Here is a 21,558-nt window from a genome sequence, read left to right as displayed (position 1 = left end):
TCATTCAGTCATACTTATTGAGCGATTACCCCCCTCAACACCTCCCTCTGTTCCCCTTTCCTCCCCATATATTTTTCCTACTCTGTGTCCCTTCTCTACCTCTTCTCCATAACAGTAATTTTGGTATTTGTTGAACACTATGTACTAAGCACTGAGATAGATTCATTCATTCAATTCATTCAATCAATCATATTTATTGAGCGATTACCCCCCCAACACCTCCCTCGTTCATCCCCCCCAACACCTCCCTCTGTTCCCCTTTCCTCCCGATATATTTCTCCTACTTTGTGTCCCTTCTCTATCTCTTCTCCATAACAGTAGTTTTGGTATTTGTTGAACACTGTGTACTAAGCACTGAGATAAATTCATTCATTCAATTCATTCAATCGTATTTATTGAGCGATTACCCCCCCCCGCAACACCTCCCTCTGTTCCCCTTTCCTCCTCATATATTTCTCCTACTTTGTGTCCCTTCTCTATCTCTTCTCCATAACAGTAGTTTTGGTATTTGTTGAACACTGTGTACTAAGCACTGAGATAAATTCATTCATTCAATTCATTCAATCGTATTTATTGAGCGATTACCACCCCCCCCCGCAACTCCTCCCTCTGTTCCCCTTTCCTCCCCATATATTTCTCCTACTTTGTGTCCCTTCTCTAGCTCTTCTCCATAACAGTAATTGTGGTATTTGTTGAACACTATGTACTAAGCACTGAGATAGATTCATTCATTCAATCGTATTTATTGAGCGATTACCCCCCCCAACACCTCCCTCTGTTCCCCTTTCCTCCCCATATATTTCTCCTACTTTGTGTCCCTTCTCTATCTCTTCTCCATAACAGTAATTTTGGTATTTGTTGAACACTATGTACTAAGCACTGAGATAGATTCATTCATTCAATTCATTCAATCGTATTTATTGAGCAATTACCCCCTCAACACCTCCCTCTGTTCCCCTTTCCTCCCCATATATTTCTCCTACTTTGTGTCCCTATTCTATCCCTTCTCCATAACAGTAATTTTGGAATTTGTTGAATATGGTGTACTAAGCACGGAGATAGTTACCTCATCTGTGAGCCCACTGTTGGGTAGGGAGCGTCTCTATATGTTGGCAACTTGTACTTCCCAAGCACTTAGTACAGTGCTCTGCACACAGTAAGCGCTCAATAAATACCATTGAATGAATGAATTCAATTCATTCAATCGTAGTTACTGAGCGGTTACTGTGTGCAGAGCACTGTACTAAACGCTTGGTACAAGATCATCAGGTTAAACACAAACCCCACCCCACGTGGGGCTCACAGTTTTAGAGGAAGGGAAATCAGGTTTCGAATCCCCATTTTACAGGGGAGGAAACTGAGGCCCAGAGAAATGAAGTGACCTGCCCGCGATCACACAGCAGGCAAGTGGCGGAACTGGGGATTGAAACGCGTGTCAATCAATCAATTGTATTTATTGAGCGCTTACTGTGTGCAGAGCACTGTACTAAGCGCTTGGGAAGTCCAAGTTGGCAACATATAGAGACAGTCCCTACCCAACAGTGGGAATGGTAGCCTGTTCTGCCCAGTCCTCCCATTTCTCAGGGGACGTCTTGGGAATGTCTTCTTTATTTCCATGTCCACTACCCCTCTTACTCTCAGCGACCCTAGGCACCAGAGTGTTGTAATAATAATAATGATGATGGCATTTATTAAGCGCTTACTATGTGCAAAGCGCTGTTCTAAGCGCTGGCGAGGTTACAAGGTGATCAGGTTGTCCCACGGGGGGCTCACAGTCTTCATCCCCGTTTGACAGATGAGGTCACTGAGGCCCAGAGAAGTGAAGTGACACAGCTGACAAGTGACGGAGCCGGGATTTGAACCCATGACCTCCGACTCCAAAGCCCGAGTTCTTTCCGCTGAGCCACGCTGCTTCTCACCAGAGCAAACAAGTTGGTTCCTTTCTCCACCCCTCACCGGGCTCGGGTGTCTGAGGCTTCCCGGGACCCTGTTATTCGGACTCCTCCCGTTCTCTTTCGGAGTCTCTCGCTCAACTGAGTGCTAGGCACTGTGCTAAGCGCTCGGGAGAATGCAATCAATCAATCGTATTTATTGAGCGCTTACTGTGTGCAGAGCACTGTGCTAAGCGCTTGGGAAGTACAAGTTGGCAACATATAGAGACAGTCCCTACCCAACAGTGGGCTCACAATGGGCATTGCCCCCCGCCCGAGCTCCAGCAGAGCCGGACACCCCTTGGCTTTGTCAGATCTGTACTCCCCACCCATCTCTGGGTGAGTCTGCTGTGTGACCTTAGGCAAGTCACTTCACTTCTCCGTACCTCAATTAACTCATCTGTAAAATGGGGATTAAGAGTGTGAGTCCTATGTGGGACAGGGATTGTGTGTCCTTGTATCTACCTCAGTGCTTAGGACAGTGAGCCAGCGTGGACCCTCCAACAACCCCTGACTCTCCCCCAGTGACCCAGCAGAGATCATCGATTAACCCCCGATTCTGCCTTCTTGGGGAAGGGGAGAGGGAGAACAGAGACCCGTTTGTTCAGTCCCGGAGGACCGACCGACTCCAGCAGAGATCAAACGATAGGAAACGGGCTTCCCGGGCAGCAGGAGGGATTTAGAAAAGACCATAGGAAGGGCAAGCAGGCCACAAAGTGGGGTAGACATGGGACCCCGGGAAACCGCAGGATGTAAAATGGCCTTCTCAAAGGCGAAAGAGGGTCAGGCCTACGCAGGCCTCCGACTGCCCCATTGGTTTGGTTTCCAGCTGGTTGTCCTCCTGAACGGGTCTGGGCTTGTTTTAATGTTCTGCTTCGGGCCTTCCTCAACCTCCTACGGCCCCCCCGGGAACTGGAAGGATAACAGGGAAGGGGTGGGAAGGGACCGGGGGAATCCCCCGCAAGGGACAAGCTTTCCATTCTGTGAAGTTTCCTGCGATGTCATAGCGTCATGTTGCGTCCCTCATTGTAGGACTGGGGCACCGTGCCCTTTCCCGGAGATGGTAAGGGGGCAGTTGGGAGGCAGCGGGGCCCCTCAGCGATTCCCCCCTGGATACCCCCATTCCCAGAAACCCAACCACAACTTCCTGCCTGCTTGGCACCATGGAAAGGCGTCCTCCCTGCTTGAGGGTGGGGATCCGTTGGGGAGAGGGATATAGGCAATCTGGAAAATGTCCAGTGTCAGAGGAGAATAGGGGAGGGGGCTAAAGGGGGCTTCCCTCCGGGAGGGGAAGGGGAAGTATGCCAGGGGAAGGGCCTGACTGCCAACCGCATTGAGAGGCCCGGCAAAAATTCCCTTTCAAGGGGCAGCATGTGATCTCTTCAGGTGGCTGGCATGCGGGGTCCAGCTGGGGCCGGGGAGGGGAGGGGGGCCGAGGTGGAGCGTCCTCGGAAGCCCCTCGATGTTCGGACCCCCTCCCCCCGTACCAGACCCCGAGGTTCCCATAGATAAGGCCTGGAGGGAGAGGGACAGATGGGGGGAGACGGGGGGAGAAGGCACATAGAGGGAAGCCTGGATTTCAGCCTTCCTTATCAGTTGGTCTGCCTTTCCAAAGCAGAGGTAATAATGATGACATTTATTATTAAGTGCTTACTATGTGCAAAGCACTGTTCTAAGCGCCGGGGAGCTTACAAGGTGATCAGGTTGTCCCACGGAGAGCTCACAGTCTTAATCCCCATTTTACAGATGAGATAACTGAGGCACAGAGAAGTGAAGTGACTTCATCATCATCATCAATCGTATTTATTGAGCGCTTACTATGTGCAGAGCACTGTACTAAGCGCTTGGGAAGTACAAATTGGCAACACATAGAGACGGTCCCTACCCAACAGTGGGCTCACAGTCTAAAAGTCACACACCTGACAATTGGCGGATGGGGAATTTGAACCCATGACCTCCGACTCCAAAGCCCGGGCTCTTTCCACTGAGCCACGCTGTAGCCTTCGGGGCCCAGCTCCTGGCCCTCTCATGTCCGAGCCACTCGCCTAGATGACCAGGAACTCAGCTTTTGGGATGGAGATTCTGTGCCTGGCAGGGAAGTGCCGGATGGGAAGGGGAGGGGGGCGGTCAGAGACGTGGACTTCTGGACACGATTCAGACCTATTGGCCATCCAATTGGCCATCCAATAGGCCACCCAATTTTTAGACTGTGAGCCCACTGTTGGGTAGGGACTGTCTCTATATGTTGCCAATTTGTACTTCCCAAGTGCTTAGTACAGTGCTCTGCACATAGTAAGCGCTCAATAAACACGATTGATGATGATGATGATGATCCCTGAGATGGGCATCCAACATTCCTGATGCTCCCTCTCCATCCCTGACTCTCTCCCAGCGATCCAGCACAGACTATCCCACACCCCTGATTCTCCCTTCTCCATCTCTGGCTTTCCCGTAGCGACGCAGCACAGACGCTGGTCCATTCATCTGTCCAACCCCGCCGGGATGGGCTGGTATTCCCGGTTGCCAGGGTTCCCGGGGAAACGAATCCCCACCCTGGTCCCACGCTGAGGGAAGACACGTTAGTCATCATCAATCATCATCAATCGTATTTATTGAGCGCTTACTGTGCGCAGAGCACTGTACTAAGCGCTTGGGAAGGACAAGTTGGCAACGTATAGAGGCAGTTGGTGTTTGCTTTGAGCCCGCCCTTTTCCCACCTCACTGGGGACTCCTCACCCTGCCGGGGTGGGATTGGGAAGGGCAACCTTTGAGTGTTCGCCCCGTCCATGTCCGTCATCCTGAGGCTGGCCATTCCCGGGATGGGATGTCTCCTCTCCGGAGCTGCCCGGTGTTGGGCTGGAATTTCATGTCCAGGTGGGGAGAGTGGGGGGGGGGGGGGGGTGATGCCTGCCGCAGGGGCCCCCGACTCCTCTCTGTCTCCCAAATCCACCCCCGATGAGATCCCACGGTGGGGGAGAGCCAGGGTAGGAGGGGCGCGCAATAGGAAAGGCGAGACAACTGTGCGAGGGAGGTGGAAGTGTGGGAAGATAGGCCTGTATCGGGGGGCTGCATGGAGGAGGGGGTACGGAGCACGGAGTGGGTGGGCACAGAGGGGTCAGCATGGAGGAGGTGCAGACTGTGACGCTGTTGGGTAGGGACCGTCTCTCTATGTTGCCAACTTGTACTTCCCAAGCGCTTAGTACAGTGCTCTGCACACAGGAAGCGCTCAATAAATACGATTGAATGAACGAAAGAAGGGACGCAGAGCAGACTGGTAGAGAGGACTGCGTGGAGGAAGGGACCCGATGGATGGATTGCCTCTCTACAGCTGTATTGTACTTTCCCGGGTGCTTAGTACAGTGCTCTGCACACGGTAAGCGCTCCATAAATACGGTTGAATGAATGCGAGTAGGGGACCCACATGGGGAAAGTGACACGGGGCAGATGGGCAGAGAGAGAGGGGACTGCATGGAGGTGGGGGTCTGATGGGGCGCAGAAAGTACGGTGATGATGGTGATGATGATGATGGTATTTAAGTGCTTCCTCTATGCCAAGCACTGCTCTAAGCACTGGGGTAATAATAATAATAATGATGGCATTTATTAAGCGCTTACTATATGCAAAGCGCTGTTCTAAGCGCTGGTAGAGACAAGGTAATCGGGTTGTCCTACGTGAGACTCAGTCTCCATCCCCATTTTACCAAGATGAGGGAGATGAGGCACAAAGAAGTGAAGTGGCTTGCCCAAGGTCACACAGCAAACTAGTGGCGGAGGCAGGATTAGAACCCACATCCTCTGACTCCCAAGCCCGGGGTCTTTCCACTAAGTCCCGCTGCCTCTTGTGGGGGTAAGGAAGGAGTATGGAGGAAGCAGCGTGGCTCAGTGGAAAGAGCCCGGGCTTTGGAGTCACAGGTCACGGGTTCAAATCCCGGCTCCTCCAACTGTCAGCTGTGTGACTTTGGGCAAGTCACTTCGCTTCTCTGTGTCTCAGTGACCTCATCTGTAAAATGGGGATTAAGACTGTGAGACCCCCGTGGGACAATCTGATCACCTTGTAACAACAACAATAACAATAACAATGTTGGCATTTGTTAAGCGCTTACTATGTGCAAAGCACTGTTCTAAGTGCTGGGGGGGGGGGTTACAAAGTGATCAGGTTGTCCCATGTGGGGTTCACAGTCTTAATCCCCATTTTACAGATGAGGTAACTGATTCTCAGAGAAGTTAAGTGAGTTACCCAAGGTCACACAGCAGACATGTGGCGGAGCGGGATTCGAACCCATGACCTCTGACTCCAAAGCCCGGGCTCTTTCCACTGAGCCACGCTGCTTCTAAGTGCTGCTTGTAACCTCCCCAGCGCTTAGAACAGTGCTTTGCACATAGTAAACGCTTAACAAATGCCATTATTATTATTACGGAGGAAGCAGCATGGCTCAGTGGAAAGAGCCCGGGCTTTGGAGTCACAGGTCACGGGTTCAAATCCCGGCTCCGTCAACTGTCAGCTGCGTGACTTTGGGCCAGTCACTTCACTTCTCTGGGCCTCAGCGACCTCATCTGTAAAATGGGGGTGAAGACTGTGAGCCCCCCGTGGGACAATCTGATCACCTTGTAACCTCCCCAGCGCTTAGAACAGTGCTTTGCACATAGTAAGCGCTTAATAAATGCTATTATAAAAAGGATGGGTCGTGGAGACTGTGAGCCCACTGTTGGGTAGGGACCGTCTCTATATGTTGCCAACTTGTACTTCCCAAGCGCTTAGTACAGTGCTCTGCACACAGGAAGCACTCAATAAATACAATTGATTGATTGATTGATTGATTCTCTGTGCCTCAGTGACCTCATCTGTAAAATGGGGGTGAAGACTGGGAGCCCCCCGTGGGACAACCTGATCACCTTGTAACCTCCCCAGGGTTAGAACAGTGCTTTGCACAGAGTAAGCGCGTAATAAATGCCATTATTATTCTTATTATAGAACAGTGCTTTGCACATAGTAAGCACGTAATAAATGCCATTATTATTCTTATTATAGAACAGTGCTTTGCACATAGTAAGCACGTAATAAATGCCATTATTATTCTTATTATAGAACAGTGCTTTGCACATAGTAAGCACTTAATAAATGCTATTATAGAAAGGATGGGTCGTGGAGGGGCAGACGGGCAGGGAGGGAGCGTGGCCCAGTGGAAAGAGCCCGGGCTTTGGAGTCAGAGGTCATGGGTTCAAATCCCGGCTCCGCCAATTGTCAGCTGTGTGACTTTGGGCAAGTCACTTCACTTCTCTGTGCCTCAGTTACCTCATCTGGAAAATGGGGACGAAGACTGTGAGCCCCCCGTGGGCCAACCTGATCACCTTGTAACCTCCCCAGCGCTTAGAACAGTGCTTTGCACAGAGTAAGCGCTTAATAAATGCCATCGTTAGGTTAGGTTGGGGGGGGGGCGGCAAGGGGGCACGGCGGGGCGCGAGGAGGGGGCGATTGGTCGCGCGGCAGGCACAGGTGGCAGGACCAGCTGCGTGTTCTCCGCCCCGCCTGGGCTCGGTTCCCTAGGCCGCTCGCTCGAGGGGAGATGGGGAGGTGGAGGGGAGACCAAATGGGAGGAAGGGGCGCTCCACACAGCCCCCCATCCCCTCCCTCCCAGCTGGAATAGCATTCCGTGCTCCACGGCTTCGGACCGGAGAGGGCCGGATGGGACGCCCAAGCCGGGGAGAGAGACGGGCCCTCGTCAGAGTCCGGCTTCGTTTCCTTCCTCCACCCCTGCCCCCAGTAATAATAATGGTAATAATGATGGCATTTATTAAGCGCTTACTATGTGCAAAGCACTGTTACACGGTTACACGGTGATCAGGTTGTCCCACAGAGGGCTCGGTCTTAACCGCCATTTTCCAGATGAGGTCACTGAGGCCCAGAGAAGAATAATAATGATGATGATGGCCTTTATTAATCAATCAATCAATCGATCAGTCGTATTTATTGAGCGCTTACTGTGTGCAGAGCACTGGACTAAGCGCTTGGGAAGTCCAAGTTATATATAGAGACAGTCCCTACCCAACAGTGGGCTCACAGTCTAAAAGGGGGAGATGGAGAACAAAACCAAACATACTGACAAAATAAAATAAAAGGTGCTTATTAAGTGCTTACTATACTCAAAGCACTGTTCTAAGCACTGGGGAGGTTGCAAGGTGATCAGGTTGTCCCACTTGGGGCTCACAGTCTTAGTCCCCATTTTACAGATGAGGTAACTGAGGCCCAGAGAAGTGAAGTGACCTGCCCAAAGTCACACAGCTGACAACTGGCGGAGCCGGGGTTCGAACCCATGACCTCTGACTCCAAAGCCCGGGCTCTTTTCCACTGAGCCACGCTGCTTCTCTGTAGTAGTAATATTATTTATTATATTATTATTATATTATATTACTATAATATTATTATAGTAATAATGATGGCATTTATTAAGCGCTTACTATGTGCAAAGCACTGTTCTAAGCGCTGGGGAGGTCCCACAGAGGGCTCAGTCTTAACCCCCATTTTACAGACGAGGTCACTGAGGCCCAGAGAATAATAATAATGATGATGGCATTTATTAAGTGCTTACTATACGCAAAGCACTGTTCTAAGCGCTGGGGAGGTTACAAGGTAATCAGGTTGTCCCACGGGGGGCTCACAGTCTTCATCCCCATTTTACAGATGAGGTCACTGAGGCCCAGAGAATAATAATAATGATGATGGCATTTGTTAAGTGCTTACTATACGCAAAGCACTGTTCTAAGCGCTGGGGAGGTTACAAGGTAATCAGGTTGTCCCACGGGGGGCTCACAGTCTTCATCCCCATTTTACAGATGAGGTCACTGAGGCCCAGAGAATAATAATAATAATGATGGCATTTATTAAGTGCTTACTATACGCAAAGCGCTGGGGAGGTTACACAGTGATCAGGTTGTCCTACAGAGGGCTCGGTCTTAACCCCCATTTTACAGATGAGGTCACTGAGGCCCAGAGAATAATAATAATGATGATGGCCTTTATTAAGTGCTTACTATACACAAAGCACTGTTCTAAGCACTGGGGAGGTTGCAAGGTAATCAGGTTGTCCCACGGGGGGGCTCACAGTCTTCATCCCCATTTTACAGATGAGGGAACTGAAGCCCAGAGAAGTGAAGTGACTGGCCCACAGTCTCACAGCTGACAATTGGCGGAGTCGGGATTTGAACCCACGACCTCTGACTCCAAAAACCGGGCTCTTTCCACTTAGCCACGCTGCTTCCCAAGGCAGCCCTTTCCCTCTGCATGGTCCGGGATTTGGCTCCCAAGAGGCCCTGGGTTTGACTTGGACTTCCCAAGCGCTTAGTACAGTGCTCTGCACACAGTAAGCGCTCAATAAATACGACTGAATGAATGAATGGATGGATGGATGGATGGATGGATGGATGAATGAATGAATGAATGAATGAATGAATGAATGAATGAATGAATGACTCAGACTGACACAGTTTCACTGTGAGGAACTAAGAGAGCTTGTCCCTTCCCACCCACCCCTGACTCCCACCTCCTGTTGGAAGCCTGTTGGCTTCCCTTCCTTTCCTTTCCTTTCCCTCAGGAAACCCGGGACCCCAGACCAATCCCGGCCCAGTCCGCCCTCATTTCCCTGGATAATTTCCCTGGGACCAGGCCTTCCCCCTTCTAGACTGTAAGCCCGCTGTTGGGTAGGGACCGTCTCTAGATGTTGCCAATTTGTACTCCCCAAGCGCTTAGCAGTGCGGCTCAGTGGAAAGAGCCCGGGCTTTGGAGTCAGAGGTCATGGGTTCAAACCCCGGCTCCGCCAACTGTCAGCTGTGTGACTTTAGGCAAGTCACTTCACTTCTCTGGGCCTCAGTGACCTCATCTGTAAAATGGGGATTAAAACTGTGAGCCCCCCGTGGGACAACCTGATCACCTTGTACCCTCCCCAGTGCTTAGAACAGTGCTTTGCATCCCGACTCCGCTGTCAGCTGTGTGACTTTGGGCAAGTCACTTCACTTCTCTGGGCCTCAGTGACCTCATCTGTAAAATGGGGATTAAAACTGTGAGCCCCCAGTGGGACAACCTGATCACCTTGTAACCTCCCCAGTGCTTAGAACAGTGCTTTGCACATAGTAAGCGCTTAACAAATACCATCATCATCATCACATAGTAAGCGCTTAGTAATAATAATAATAATGGCATTTGTTAAATATGATTGAATGAACGAATTAATAATAATAATAATGGCATTTATTAAGCGCTTACTATGTGCAAAGCACAGTTCTAAGCGCTGGGGAGGTTACAAAGTGATCAGGTTGTCCCACGGGGGGCTCACAGGCTTCATCCCCATTTTACAGATGAGGGAACTGAGGCTCAGAGAATCAATCAATCGTATTTGTTGAGCGCTTACTGTGTGCAGAGCACTGTACTAAGCGCTTGGGAAGTACAAGAAGTGAAGTGACTCGCCCAAGGCCACACAGCGGACAAGAGGCAGAGCCGGGATTTGAACCACGACCTCTGACTCCCAAGGCCGTGCTCTTTTCACTAAACCAGGCTGCTTCTGCTTCATTGGCCTCAGCTGTAAAATGGGTTTAAACATCCTATTCTCCCTCCCTTTAAGTGAGCCCAGATTGGACCAGGGACTGGGTCTGATCTGATTATCTCGTATCTACTGCAGTGCTTGGCACAGTGTGAAGCTATAAATCAATCAATCGTATTTATTGAGCGCTTACTGTGTGCAGAGCACTGTACTAAGCGCTTGGGAAGTACAAATTGGCAACATATAGAGACGGTCCCTACCCAACAGTGGGCTCACAGTCTAAATATTATTACTGAGAGCAGGAGGTTTTCTGGGAGCAGAACCGGGGGGGGGGTCAATCAATCAATCAATCATATTTATTGAGCACTTACTGGGTGCAGAGCACTGGACTAAGCGCTAAGGGGGTCCTGGCGGTCCGCAGCTCCCCGGGAAATGGCCCCCCACCCCCGACCTCCCCATCCCTCCAGCTGGTAAGGCCCTGCTGAGAGCTCACCTCCTCCAGGAGGCCTTCCCAGACTGAGCCCCTTCCTCTCCCCCTCATTCCCCTCTCCATCCCCCCATCTTACCTCCTTCCCTTCCCCACAGCACCTGTATATATGTATATATGTTTGTACAGATTTATTACTCTATTTATTTATTATATTTGTACATATCTATTCTATTTATTTTATTTTGTTAGTATGTTTGGTTTTGTTCTCCGTCTCCCCCTTTTAGACTGTGAGCCACTGCTGGGTAGGGACTGTCTCTAGATGTTGCCAATTTGTACTTCCCAAGCGCTTAGTCCAGTCCTCTGCACACAGTAAGCGCTCAATAAATACGATTGATGATGATGATGATAAGGAGGCCTGAGAAGCGGGGGGAAGGAGAGGTCAAAGGTCACCCTTCAGGAGGGGGTTTCATTTAATTTCGTCTCCCCCAAGCCAAGCAGCAGCAGTAGATGTAGGAAAGAGGGGCTGAAATGGAGGGAGCTAAAGGGCCACTGGCCCCTGGAAGGCTTGCAAACCAGCAGGCGTGGAGGCAGGGGGAAGGACGGGTTGACCTCTGGGGTTTTCTCGCCATTTGGGGATGGTTTTGTAATTCTCCTTCCTTCTGTAGGAAGGAGCTGAGTAGAGAGGAACTGAGCCTGCATATAGGCACACACACACACCCCCCAACTGTCCCCGTCTCTCCTTGGCAGACCACGCTGGCGAGGATTAAAATGCCCCCTGGGGCAGCCAATGAGGTACGCTCTTCCTGCTCTGGTGGGCGATTTTTGATTTCCCGGTCCCCATCCGTGGAAGGGCCACGCAGAGGGGTGAATTTGGGGCCCCTGGCCCTCCCCTTCTGCCCCCACCCCCATCTCTCCTCCCTCAGGCCCTTCCCCCTCCAGTCCCCCCTCTCCAACTCTCTCCCCCAAGGCAGGTTTGGCCGCGCTCCCCGTCATAGTTGGTCTCCGCTCCTGCTGTTCCTCCTGACAAAATAGCACATCCAGGCTGGGTCCCTGGAGTTTGTGAGCTGCATCCCCCTCCCTCTCCCCTTCTCCAGCAGGCCCCCCTCCCCCGGCTTCCTCCCTTTGACGCAGTTAGCAGGCTGACCTCCCGGTGACCACCCCCTCCAGCCCCCCACGGCTCGGAAAAATCCTCCCCCACTCACCCCACGACCCCCTTCCCATTCCCATCCAGGATGTGGGAGCCCTGGGGCCGCCCGAGCCGCATGGCCTGGTTTCCAACCCTGGCCGCTCCCAGCGGCGGTGGCGGCGGAAAGGGGGGTATCTCCCATCAGCTCAATTCCCTCTTTCCAGGGAGCTGAAATGGGCATTCCACGCTCCCATCCGCCCTCAGATCCATCCTAGGACAGAGTAATAATAATAATAATAATAACCGTATTTGTTAAGCGCTCGCCATGTGCCAGGCTCTGGGATGGTTCCAAGCTAATCGGGTTGGACACGTGGGGCTCCCAGTCTCAATTCCCGTTTGACCGACGAGGTAACTGAGGCCCAGAAAATAATAATAACAACGTCGGTGTTTGTTGGGCACTTACTATGTGCCCACTTTTTAGACTGTGAGCCCACTGTTGGGTAGGGACTGTCTCTATATGTTGCCAACTTGGACTTCCCAAGCGCTTAGTACAGTGCTCTGCACACGGTAAGCGCTCAATAAATACGATTGATGATGATGATGATGTGCCAAGCACTGTTCTAAGCGCTGAGGTAGATAATAATAATAATAATGAATAATGATGGCATTTGTTAAACGCTTACTATGTGCAAAGCACTGGTCTAAGCGCTGGGGAGGTTACAAGGTGATCAGGTTGTCCCATGGTTGGGCTCACAGTCTTCATCCCCATTTTACGGATGGAGTAACTGAGGCCCAGAGAAGTGAAGTGACTTGCCCAAAGTCACCCAGCTGACAATTGGCGGAGCCGGGGCTTGAACCCATGACCTCTGACTCCAAAGCCCGGGCTCTCACTGTGTGCCAGGCGCTGTACTAAGCGCTGGGATGGTTACAAGCTAATCGGGTTGGACACAGTCCCTGCCCCACGTGGGGCTCCCAGTCTCAATCCCCATCTGACCGATGAGGTAACTGAGGCCCAGAGAATAATAATAACAACGTTGGTATTTGTTGAGCGCTTACTATGTGCCAAGCACTGTTCTAAGCACTGGGGTAGATAATAATAATAAATAATGATGGCATTTGTTAAACGCTTACTATGTGCCAAGCACTGTTCTAAGCACTGGGGTAGATAATAATAATAATAATAAATAATGATGGCATTTGTTAAACGCTTACTATGTGCAAGGCACTGTTCTAAGCGCTGGGGAGGTTACAAGGTGATCAGGTTGTCCTACGTGGGGCTCACCGTCTTAACCCCCATTTTACAGATGAGGGAACTGAGGCCCAGAGAAGTTAAGTGACTTGCCCAAAGTCACACAGCTGACAAGTGGCGAAGCCGGGATTAGAACCCATGACCTCTGACTCCCAAGCCCGGGCTCTTTCCACCTAGCCACGCTGCTTCTTTGATACAAGGTATCAGGTTGTCCCACGCGGGGCTCACAGCCTTCATCCCCATTTGACAGATGAGGGAACTGAGGCCCAGAGAAGTGAAGTGACTTTCCCAGGGTCACACAGCTGACAAGTGGCGGAGCCAGGATTAGAACCCATGACCTCTGACTCCCAAGCCCGGGCTCTTTCCACCGAGCCACGCTGCTTCTCTGATACAAGGTATCAGGTTGTCCCACGCGGGGCTCACAGCCTTCATCCCCATTTGACAGATGAGGGAACTGAGGCCCAGAGAAGTGAAGTGACTTGCCCAGGGTCACACAGCTGACAAGTGGCGGAGCCGGGATTAGAGAAGTGAAGTGACTTGCCCAAGACCACACAGCAGACTCGTGGCGGAGCCGGGATTCAGTTTTGGCCACTGCCCCTCTGCTCTGGACACCCAGGTAAGGTGGGCCAGAGTCAGTCAAGCAATCAGTCAACGCATGGTGTTTATGGAGCACTTACTGTGTGCAGAACACTGTACTGAGCACTTGAGGGAGTAATAATAATAATAATAATAATTATGGTACTTGTTGAACGCTTACTATGTTAGTAAGTTAGTTAGTTGCTATGTTACTATCAATCAATCAATCAATCATATTTATTGAGCGCTTACTATGTGCAGAGCACTGTACTAAGCGCTTGAGAAGTACAAATTGGCAACATCTAGAGACAGTCCCTACCCAACATTGGGCTCACAGTCTAAAAGGGGGAGACAGAGAACAAAACCAAACATACTAACAATATAAAATAAATAGAATAAATACTACGTTAAGCACTTACTAGTACAGTGCTCTGCGTACAGTAAGCGCTCAATAAATACGACTGAATGAATGAATGAACGTGCCAAGCACTGTTCTAAGCGCTGGAGTGCAGGAGAGGTAGCGGACACGATCTTTGCCCCAAATTCAGAGATGGACAGTTGTCCTTTAGGAATTCCTCTCCCCAGCGGCCCCCAACCTTTTAGACCGTGAGCCCACTGTTGGGTAGGGACCGTCACTATATCATCATCATCATCAATCGTATTTATTGAGCGCTTACTATGTGCAGAGCACTGGACTAAGCGCTTGGGAAGTACAAATTGGCAACATATAGAGACAGTCCCTACCCAACAGTGGGCTCACAGTCTAAACTTGTACTTCCCAAGTGCTTAGTCCAGTGCTCTGCACACAGTAAGCGCTCAATAAATACGATTGATTGATATTGATTGATTGAACCCCCATCCTCCCCCAGCCCGTAGTGGGAGGCATCTAGAAAGAAGCCCCTGCTGTATTTACCCTGATTAAACTTGGCCACTGTTTTTCCCCATTGGAAGGGGAAAAATCTGGGCATCCCCTCTAACCCGGGAGGCCCCGGTGGAGGTGGTGAACCCGAAGAAGGGTATAAAAAGTAGCAGGGGACGGAGGAAGACGGGTCGGGGGGTGTATTGGTCGCCCCCAAGTGCGCTGTTATTGGTAATTTGTACTTCCCAAGCACTTAGTACAGTGCTCTGCACACAGTAAGCGCTCAATAAATACGATTGATGTTGATGATGATGTTATGTGAGTAAATTCAGGAAGCGGTGGGAGGGACGGGGAGGTGGTCATTCTGGGAGTCTCTGGGGCAAGGGTGGGGACGGGAAGCGGGCTGGGGTGCCCGTCTCCATGCCAACTCCAGCCTGGGAGCTGACGGGGGCTCGGGGGGCGGGGGGCGAGGCTCCTTCTGCTCCCTCCGGCGCTGCAGCAGACCGGATTTAGGTTAGACAGCGAGAACGGGATGGGCGTGATGATAAAAGGAACCACATCCTGCCTGCGGAGAGCCTCCTCCCTGCCCTGGGCCTCGCTAATGGGGAAACTGAGGCCTGGGGCAGGAAGCGGATCTCCTCCCGCCCCCCGGGGACCCCCCGGGCAGGAAGCCCGGCTCCGGCCAGAGCTCTGGTTGGTGGTCACTTCCTGAAACCTCCCGCTTTTGCTTCCCTCCATGACCTGAGGACCCAAGGCCTCGTTATTTCAGGCCGAGCGACCCGAGGCTTTGGGGACTCCGGCAGGCCCCAAATAATAATAAACGACGATGGTGTTTGCTAAGCGCTTTCTATGTATTAAGCACTGTTCTAAGCTAATCAATCAGTCGTATTTATTGAGCGCTTACTGCGTGCAGAGCACCGTACTAAGCGCTTGGGAAGTCCAAGTTGGCAACGTAGAGAGACGGTCCCTACCCAACAGCGGGCTCGCAGTCTAGAAGGGTTGGATATATATATATGTATATATGTTTGTACATATTTATTACTCTATTTATTCATTTATTTTACTTGTACATATCTATTTATTTTATTTTGTTAGTATGTTTGGTTTTGTTCTCTGTCTCCCCCTTTTAGACTGTGAGCCCACTGTTGGGTAGGGACTGTCCCTAGATGTTGCCAATTTGTACTTCCCAAGCGCTTAGTACAGTGCTTTGCCCATAGTAAGCGCTCAATAAATACAATTGATGATGATGATGGACAGAGAAAGAAATAGGTCGGGGGGCGAGTTCCTGGATAAAAGTGGCAAAATGTTGGCTCAAATCCCCACTCCCTCAACAGGGGTGTCACTTGCATTTAATTCGTTTTGGATTGATGCCCAGAAAACCCCTTCCCCTCTAATGAACGAATTAATCAATCAATGGTATTACTGAAGATTATGGTGCGATTTGTTGAGCGCCTGCTGTGTGCAGAGCGCTGTACCGCGGGCTGCGAAGCCCCCACGATGTAATGGGTAGAGCATGGGCCTGGAAGTTGGAAGGTTGTGGGTTCTAATCCCGGATCCCCCACTCGTCATAAATTTATTTATTTATTTATCTTACTCGTACATATCTATTCTATTTATTTTATTTTGTTAGTATGTTCGGTTTTGTTGTCTGTCTCCCCCTTCTAGACTGTGAACCCGCTGTTGGGTAGGGACCGTCTCTATGTGTTGTCGACTTGTACTTCCCAAGCGCTTAGTCCAGTGCTCTGCACACAGTAAGCGCTCAATAAATACGACTGATTGATTGATTAATTGATTGTCTGCTGTGTGGCCTCGGGCAAATCCCTTCACTTCTCTGTGCCTCCATCACCTCATCTGTAAAATGGGGATTGAGACACTGAGCCCAGTGCGGGACAGGGACTGTGTCTGACCCGATTTGCTTGTATCCACCCCAGCGCTTAGTACAGTGCCTGGCACATGGTCATCACTTAAATAAGAAGCAGCGTGGCTCAGTGGAAAGAACCCGGGCTTTGGAGTCAGAGGTCATGGGTTCAAATCCCGGCTCTGCCAACTGTAGGCTGTGTGACTTTGGGCGAGTCACTTCACTTCTCTGGGCCTCAGTTACCTCATCTGTAAAATGGGGATGAAGATTGTGAGCCCCCCAATGGGACAACCTGATCACCTTGTATCCTCCCCAGCGCTTAGAACGGTGCTTTGCACATAGTAAGTGCTTAATAAATGCCATTATTATTATTATTATTAAATACCATAATTATTCATCACTATTGTTACGCACACAGTAGGCGCTCAATAAATAAATAAATTGTATTTATTGACATTAATATATTTTAAAAATCCTCCATGTAATAATAATAATAGCATTTATTATTATTCATTCATTCAATCATATTTATTGAGTGCTTACTGTGTGCAGAGCACTGTGCTAAGCGCTTGGGAAGTCCAAGTTGGCAACATCTAGAGACGGTCCCTACCCAACAACGGGCTCACAGTCCAGAAGTTTATTGATTGTTTACTATGTGAACCCTTGGGAGAGTACAACATAACACAGTTGGTAGACACATTCCCTGCCCGCAAGGAGCTTACTTACACTCTAGACGGGGACACGGACATTAATATATATTAAAAAATCCTCCATATAATAATAATAGCATTTATTAAGCGCTTACTATGTGCAAAGCACTGTTCTAAGCACTGGGGAGGTTACAAGGTGATCGGGTTGTCACACGGGGGGCTCACAGTCTTCATCCCCATTCTACAGATGAGGTAACTGAGGCTTAGAGAAGTCACCACGGGGGGCTCACAGTCTTCATCCCCATTTTACAGATGAGGTAACTGAGGCATAGAGAAGTGAAGTGACTTGCCCAAAGTCACACAGCTGACAATTTATTTATTTATTATGTATTTATTTATTTATTTTACTTGTACATTTATTCTATTTCTTTTATTCTGTTAATATGTTTTGTTTTGTTCTCTGTCTCCCCCTTCTAGACTGTGAGCCCACAGTTGGGTAGGGACCGTCTCTATATGTTGCCAACTTGTACTTCCCAAGCGCTTAGTACAGTGCTCTGCACACAGTAAGCGCTCAATAAATACGATTGAATGAATTATTATTACTATTATCATTTTCTCTGTGCCTCAGTTACCCCAGCTGTAAAATGGGGATTAAGACCGTGACGTTCATACGGGCCAGGTACTGTGTCCCACCCGATTTGCTTGTATGCACCCCAGCGCTAAGTACAGTGCCTGGCACATAGTAAGCGCTTAACAAATACCATTATTATTACTTTTATTATTTTCTCAGTTAGTTAGCTGTAAAATGGGGATTAAGGCCGTGACGTTTATACGGGCCAGGGACTGTGTCCAACCCGATTTGCCTGTATCCACCCCAGCGCTTAGTGCAGTGCCTGGCACATAGTAAACGCTTAACAAATACCATTATTATTACTGTTATTATTTTCTCAGCTAGCTGTAAAATGGGGATTAAGGCCGTGACGTTCATACGGGCCAGGGACTGTGTCCAACCCGATTTGCCTGTATCCACCCCAGCGCTCAGTGCAGTGCCTGGCACATAGTAAGCGCTTAACAAATACCATTATTATTACTGTTATTATTTTCTCTGTTAGTTAGCTGTAAAATGGGGATTAAGGCCGTGACGTTCATACGGGCCAGGGACTGTGTCCAACCCGATTTTCTTGTATCCACCCCAGCGCTCAGTGCAGTGCCTGGCACATAGTAAGCACTTAACAAACACCATTATTATTACTGTTATTATTTTCTCTGTTAGTTAGCTGTAAAATGGGGATTAAGGCCGTGACGTTCATACGGGCCAGGGACTGTGTCCAGCCCGATTTGCTTGTATCCACCCCAGCGCTCAGTGCAGTGCCTGGCACATAGTAAGCACTTAACAAACACCATTATTATTACTGTTATTATTTTCTCTGTTAGTTAGCTGTAAAATGGGGATTAAGGCCGTGACGTTCATACGGGCCAGGGACTGTGTCCAACCCGATTTGCTTGTATCCACCCCAGCGCTCAGTGCAGTGCCTGGCACATAGTAAGCGCTTAACAAATACCATTATTATTACTGTTATTATTTTCTCAGTTAGTTAGCTGTAAAATGGGGATTAAGGCCGTGACGTTCATACGGGCCAGGTACTGTGTCCCACCCGATTTGCTTGTATGCACCCCAGCGCTTAGTGCAGTGCCTGGCACATAGTAAGCGCTTAACAAATACCATTATTATTACTGTTATTATTTTCTCTGTTAGTTAGCTGTAAAATGGGGATTAAGGCCGTGACGTTCATACGGGCCAGGGACTGTGTCCAACCTGATTTGCTTGTATCCACCCCAGCGCTCAGTGCAGTGCCTGGCACATAGTAAGCGCTTAACAAATACCATTATTATTACTATGGAGAAGCAGCGTGGCTCAGTGGAAAGAGCCCGGGCTTTGGAGTCAGAGGTCGTAGGTTCAAATCCCGGCTCTGCCACTTGTCAGCTGTGCGACTTTGGGCAAGTCACTTAACTTCTCTGGGCCTCAGTTCCCTCATCTGTCAAATGGGGATGAAGACTGTGAGTCCCACGTGGGACAACCTGATTACCTTACCCCAGCGCTTAGAACAGTGCCTTGCACATAGTAAGCGCTTAACAAATACCAACATTATTATTATTATTATTATTATTACTGTTATTATTTTCTCTGTTAGCTGTAAAATGGGAATTAAGGCCATGACGCTCATACGGGCCAGGGACTGTGTCCGATCCGATTTGCCTGTATCCACCCCAGCGCTAAGTACAGTGCCTGGCACATAGTAAGCGCTTAACAAATACCATTATTATTACTTTTATTATTTTCTCTGTTAGTTAGCTGTAAAATGGGGATTAAGGCCGTGACGTTCATACGGGCCAGGGACTGTGTCCAACCTGATTTGCTTGTTTCCACCCCAGCGCTTAGTGCAGTGCCTGGCACATAGTAAACGCTTAACAAATACCATTATTATTACTGTTATTATTTTCTCAGTTAGCTGTAAAATGGGGATTAAGGCCGTGACGTTCATACGGGCCAGGGACTGTGTCCAACCCGATTTGCCTGTATCCACCCCAGCGCTCAGTGCAGTGCCTGGCACATAGTAAGCACTTAACAAACACCATTATTATTACTGTTATTATTTTCTCTGTTAGTTAGCTGTAAAATGGGGATTAAGGCCGTGACGTTCATACGGGCCAGGGACTGTGTCCAACCCAATTTGCTTGTATGCACCCCAGCGCTCAGTGCAGTGCCTGGCACATAGTAAGCGCTTAACAAATACCATTATTATTACTGTTATTATTTTCTCAGTTAGCTGTAAAATGGGGATTAAGGCCGTGACGTTCATACGGGCCAGGGACTGTGTCCAACCCGATTTGCTTGTATCCACCCCAGCGCTCAGGGCAGTGCCTGGCACATAGTAAGCACTTAACAAATACCATTATTATTACTGTTATTATTTTCTCTGTTAGCTGTAAAATGGGGATTAAGGCCGTGACGTTCATACGGGCCAGGGACCGTGTCCAACCCGATTTGCTTGTATGCACCCCAGCGCTCAGTGCAGTGCCTGGCACATAGTAAGTGCTTATCAAATACCATTATTATTACTGTTATTATTTTCTCTGTTAGTTAGCTGTAAAATGGGGATTAAGGCCGTGAGGTTCATACGGGCCAGGGACCGTTTCCAACCCGATTTGCTTGTATGCACCCCAGCGCTTAGTGCAGTGCCTGGCACCTAGTAAGAGCTTCACAAATACCACAATTATTATTATTGTTGTCTGGGTGTGCGGGTAAGGCGGCCTTCTTGGCTGGAGGCGGGGGGAGAACATCAAAGCCCTTGACCCCCTTCTGTGGTGTCTCCTTCATCCCCCCAGCCTCACTCCCTGCCCTTCCTCAGGCTCCGTTTCTATGGCTGCATTTTGTCCAGCGCACGTCTCGGCCGCTTCCTCTCCGGCTCCATCAAAGGGGCCATTGAAACCCAGTGCCCAGAATCCCGCCCCGCTCCCCCCGGCCTCCCCCCCTTCATCCTCCACCCGGACCCCCGTCCCCAGTCTCAGCTCCATCATTCAGTGGCATTTATTAAGCGCTTACTAAGCGACAGGCACTGTACCAAGCGCCGGGGTAGGCGCGAGATAACAGGATTGGACACAGGCCCGGTCCCGCGAAGGGCACAGAGAAGCGGCATGGCGTAGTGGATAGAGCGGGGGCCGTTTGTTAAGCGCTTACTATGTGCAAAGTACTGTTCTAAGCACTGGCAGGGATACAGTGTGATCAGAGTGTCCCATGGGGGGGCTCACAGTCAATCCCCATTTTCCAGATGAGGCAACTGAGGCTCAGAGAATAATAATAATGGCATTTGTTAAGCGCTTCCTATGTGCAAAGCACTGTTCTAAGCACTGGGGGGATACAAGGTGATCAGGTGGTCCCACGTGGGGCTCACAGTCCTTATCCCCATTTTACAGATGAGGGAACTGAGGCTCAGAGAAGTGAAGTGACTTGCCCAAGGTCACCCAGCAGACACGTGGCGGAGCCGGGATTCGAACCCATGATCTCTGACTCCAAAGCCCACGCTTTTTCCACAGAGCCACGCTGCATTGTACCTTCCCAAGCGCTTAGTACAGTGCTCTGCACGCAGTAAGCGCTTAATAAATACAATTGAATGAATGACAGAAGAGAAGCTCTCCACAGACCATCAGCATCATCAGCATCAATCGTATTTATTGAGCGCTTACTGTGTGCAGAGCACTGTACTAAGCGCTTGGGAAGTACAAGTTGGCAACACATAGAGACAGTCCCTACCCAACAGTGGGCTCACAGTCTAAAAGGAGGAGACAGA

This window comes from Tachyglossus aculeatus, chromosome X2, assembly GCF_015852505.1.
Source record: "Tachyglossus aculeatus isolate mTacAcu1 chromosome X2, mTacAcu1.pri, whole genome shotgun sequence".
NCBI classification, from domain to species: domain Eukaryota; kingdom Metazoa; phylum Chordata; class Mammalia; order Monotremata; family Tachyglossidae; genus Tachyglossus; species Tachyglossus aculeatus.
Note: the sequence above shows the minus strand (reverse complement) of the source record.